Source organism: Athene noctua, unplaced genomic scaffold, assembly GCF_965140245.1.
Source record: "Athene noctua unplaced genomic scaffold, bAthNoc1.hap1.1 HAP1_HAP1_scaffold_280, whole genome shotgun sequence".
Lineage (NCBI taxonomy): Eukaryota > Metazoa > Chordata > Aves > Strigiformes > Strigidae > Athene > Athene noctua.
In genome coordinates, this window is record NW_027437742.1 from 10,001 (window position 1) to 15,000 (window position 5,000).

Here is a 5,000-nt window from a genome sequence, read left to right on the forward strand (position 1 = left end):
CCTCGCTCACAGCACCGTGCAGACCTCCCCTTCACTGAGCCCGGCTGGTACAAACCAGGGACGCCAGGAGCAGACCGGACACCGCAGGCCGCCCCACGTATGGCATCTGCACCAGGAAAAAAAGAAAGCGGAAAAGAGGACCGAGGCGCCGCCGCCTCGCCTTACCATCATCCGGCTTCTCAGGGGACCAGAGTGGTGGGGGGGGGGGGTAGCCGCTGAAGGCTCGAGACACCCCACCACGGCCATCTGCACCCGGCTGCCAGCCAACACCGGCGGCCAAAAACGTACCGTGCTGTGCCCATGTCACGGGCTCCGGCTTAGGGCCGAGAGAGCAAAGGACCCGAGGAGTCGACTAGCCTTCGCTCACAGCACCGTGCAGACCTCCCTTCACCGAGCCCGGCCGGTAGAAACCAGGGACGCCGAGAGCCGGCCGGACACCACAGGCCGCCCCGCACGTATGGCATACGATACCGGCAACGAAAGGAGTAAACCAAGAACCAGGGAGGCGCCGCCGCCTCTCGCCTTACCATCGTCGGGCTCTCGGGGGGCCGGGGGGGGGGCCACCCACCGGTGGCTCGAGACACACCCCCCCCGGGCCGTCTGCATCCAGCTGCCGGCCACCGCGACCAGCCAAAACCGTGGCGTGCCCATGCCACGGGCTCCGGCTTAAGGCCGGCAAACAAAGGGAGCAGGTGCCGCCGCCGCCACCTCTCCTCCCATCCCCAAGGCCCCCTCAAGGAGCTGGGCAACAGCCCCCGACGGGCTGGAACCGTACGGAGCACCGCTGTGTCAACACACATACCGGCGCTCCCCCCCTCCGCCATCATCGGGCTCTCGGGGGACCGGGGGGGGACGGGGGTAACCACCCACGGTAGTCTCACAGCTCGGCTCCCCCCCCCCAGTATCCAGCGTTCAAGTGCCGCCAGCCGCCTCCGGCCACCGGTCTTCGGCCTCTCCCGTGCACCTCTGCCCGTCCTTTTCTCACCACTCGGCAGCGACCGCCCCAACGCCGCCCGGCTTCGTGCCGTTCGGCATCTCTCTGGGTGCTCTCGGTTCCGTGCACGCTCGCCTGACAGAGCACCGGCTTGAGAACCGTGCCCAATTCCCCGGGGGAAACCACCGTCTGCGGCCGCCCAGCATTCCACTTGGCCGGCTAAGCCGCGTGCCCTCGCTCGGTGGCGCTTGTCTGGAGCAGAGACGCCTCGTGCCCCTATATAAGGAGAATATGGGTCCGCGCCGGAAAGGGGCGCTTAAAGGCAGTGTCTGCCTGCCAGCGGGGGAGGCGCTGCAGAGACGCCGCCTCTTACGATGACCTAACTGGAGGCAGCGCGAAACAGCGACCCCTTGGAGGAACTGCCGGAGCCAACAGGTCTGCCCGCGCTCTAAGTCCCGACGGAGCCGGGTAGACCTGGCAGCCCTTTCTACGGACGCTGAGCCGGCCGCCGGCAACGTGGAGCCGGGTACACCTAGCGGCCACCGCCGGTCGCCTCGGAGGTGGGTAGACCTGACGGCCGCCTCACGCCCCGGAGGCGGGTAGACCTGACGGCCGCCTCACGCCCCGGAAGCGGGTAGACCTGACGGCCGCCACACGCCGCGGAGGCGGGTAGACCTGACGGCCGCCACACGCCCCGGAGGCGGGTAGACCTGACGGCCGCCTCACGCCCCGGAAGCGGGTAGACCTGACGGCCGCCTCACGCCCCGGAGGCGGGTAGACCTGACGGCCGCCTCACGCCCCGGAAGCGGGTAGACCTGACGGCCGCCTCACGCCCCGGAGGCGGGTAGACCTGACGGCCGCCTCACGCCCCGGAGGCGGGTAGACCTGACGGCCGCCTCACGCCGCGGAAGCGGGTAGACCTGACGGCCGCCTCACGCCCCGGAGGCGGGTAGACCTGACGGCCGCCTCACGCCCCGGAGGCGGGTAGACCTGACGGCCGCGTCGCGCCCCGGAGGCGGGTAGACCTGACGGCCGCCTCGCGCCCCGGAGGCGGGTAGACCTGACGGCCGCCACACGCCCCGGAGGCGGGTAGACCTGACGGCCGCCTCACGCCCCGGAGGCGGGTAGACCTGACGGCCGCCTCACGCCCCGGAGGCGGGTAGACCTGACGGCCGCCTCACGCCGCGGAGGCGGGTAGACCTGACGGCCGCCTCACGCCCCGGAGGCGGGTAGACCTGACGGCCGCCACACGCCCCGGAGGCGGGTAGACCTGACGGCCGCCACACGCCCCGGAGGCGGGTAGACCTGACGGCCGCCTCACGCCCCGGAGGCGGGTAGACCTGACGGCCGCCACACGCCCCGGAGGCGGGTAGACCTGACGGCCGCCACACGCCGCGGAGGCGGGTAGACCTGACGGCCGCCTCACGCCGCGGAGGCGGGTAGACCTGACGGCCGCCTCACGCCCCGGAGGCGGGCAGACCTGTCGGCCGCTTCACGCCCCGGAGGCGGGTAGACCTGGCGGCCGCGTCGTGCGAGACATTTTTGTTTCGATAGATGCCAATGAAATCCGAAAAAAAATAAATGAAAAGGGAAATTTTTTTTCTTAACGCACCCCCGCACCCCCGCGCCCCGCCGCGCTCTCATGTGCACGCAGCACCAGCCCCCCCACCCCCCCGCCCCGACCCGTTGGCTGCCATGCAGTCGCTGGCATCATTCGCTGCCCGCCCCCTCGGCCGCCAGTCAGCCCCTCTGCGCCGCGCCACTCCGCGCCGCACGGCGCCGCCCGCCACTCCCCCCCCCCGCTTCCCGCGGCTGCCAGGGGACCCGGCAGAAGCGGCGACGTTCCCCGCACCTCACCCCCAACGGAGACGCCCGTCTCGCTGGAGCGAGTTCGCATCGGGAACCGGGCGCTTTTCGCCGGGTCGGGGTCCCGGCGCTGCCGGGCGGTCCTCGGCTTCAGCTTTTGGTTTCGCAGCGTGGGTTTAGCTTTAGTCTCGGGGGAGGGGGGGTGGGGGGGGGGGTGGGGGTGCGTGTGTGTGTTTTTATTTTGTTTCTTTCCCCCCGCCTTTCGCTGTGCCGCAGAGGCGTGGGCACCGGGCGCCCTTCACCGGGTCCGGGTCCGGGTCCGGGTCCGGGTCCGGGTCCCGGCGTTGCCAGGCGCTCGCTGGCATTCGCGTTTAGGTTTTTTTCGACGGGGTTGGGGTGGGGGGGTGGGAAGGGGGCTCCCGGGCTTTATGTGTGGGAATAGGGGGTGTGGGGGTGTGTGCGCGCGTGTGTGTGTGTGTGTGTGTGTTGTTCGGATTGTTGTTTTGTTGTTTGTTCCCCCCCCCCCCCCCCCCCCGCCGCGACACACACGAGCTCGGACACACACGCAGAGACACAGAGAGAGAGAGAGAGAGAGAGAGAGAGAGCGCGCGCGCGCGAGAGAGAGACACAGGCGCGCACACACACACACGCACACACAGACACAGACACACACACACACACACACGCACGCACGCACGCGCACACACACAGACACCCCCAGCCCCCCACCCCCCCCAGCCCCCCGACCCCCACCGTCGCCCGCGCGCCCGAAGAGCCGTTGGTCCCCGCCCCACCGCTGCAACTCCGGAGCTGCAGGGCGGTGGGTGCGGCCGCCAACCGACCGCAGCCTCCTCGGCGCCGCGGAGCACTACGGCTGGGGGGTGGGGGATCGGGGGCGGTTTCTGTTACACCACCACCACCACCACCACCACCCGCCCTCGCTGCTCTCCCTCCCACCCCTTCGGCGTTCGTTTGGCTTTCAACCCGGGGCGGGAACGGAGCAGGCGGGCAGGAGGGCGGGCGGCCGAGCGACCGACTGAGGAAGGCGGGGAGCCGGGCCGCGGGCACGGCGCGGCAGGGACTCGGCAGCTGCGGGGGCTCAGCGTCCAAAACACGCGCCACCCATCATCGCCGCCGCCGGCGGGAGGCCCCTCCGGGCCCCCCGGCACGGAGGCGGCGGCGGCGACGCCGCTGGGTCCTAAGGTCTCCCGCCTTCCTTCCCTGGAGCGGCCAATGTGCTGCTGCTGGTGGAAAGCGGGCCGGAGGTAGGGGGCGGCCGGTCTCCTCGCGAACCCCGGGGGTGGCAGGGGGCGGCCGGTGTCACGGTGGACCTGGTGGCGGGAGGGGTGGGGGTTGGGGGGGGGTCGGCAGGGGGGTCGACAGAGCTCGTTGCGGCGGTGGGGGGGGGGGGGGGGGGGGGGGGTGGTGGGGGGGTGGTGTTGGTGGGGAGCGGTTTCTGTTGTTACACACACACCCCCGCCCCGTCGCTGCTCTCCCTCCCACCCCTTCGGCGTTCGTTTGGCTTTCAACCCGGGGCGGGAACGGAGCAGGCGGGCAGGAGGGCGGGCGGCCGAGCGACCGACTGAGGAAGGCGGGGAGCCGGGCCGCGGGCACGGCGCGGCAGGGACTCGGCAGCTGCGGGGGCTCAGCGTCCAAAACACGCGCCACCCATCATCGCCGCCGCCGGCGGGAGGCCCCTCCGGGCCCCCCGGCACGGAGGCGGCGGCGGCGACGCCGCTGGGTCCTAAGGTCTCCCGCCTTCCTTCCCTGGAGCGGCCAATGTGCTGCTGCTGGTGGAAAGCGGGCCGGAGGTAGGGGGCGGCCGGTCTCCTCGCGAACCCCGGGGGTGGCGGGGGCGGGGGGTGGGGGGGTGGGATGGGGCGGGGGGTGGCGGGGGGGGGGTGGGTGGGCTGGGGGGTGGGGGGGGCGGCCGGTGTCACGGTGAACCTGGTGGCGGGAGGGTTGGGGGGGGGGGGGGGGGGGGGCGGGCTCGTCGCGGGCCAAGCGGCGGTGTTGGGGGGGCGCCGCCGGTCTCACGGAGAAGCACGTGGCGGGTGGGGCGGCTTTGGCGGGATGGGGGGGCGGCCGTATACGCGTGCGCGCGCGGGCAGCCCCAGGCAGACGGCTTCGGGCCGGGCAGCTTGTGGGGGTGCGGGGCAGGCGGGCGCACGTGCGTGGGCAGAGCGTGAGCTCCTGAACCGTTTCTGAATCGATGCCCTAGCGCTGGTCAGGCTTCCGCTTGACCTCTCCGTTCGTGATT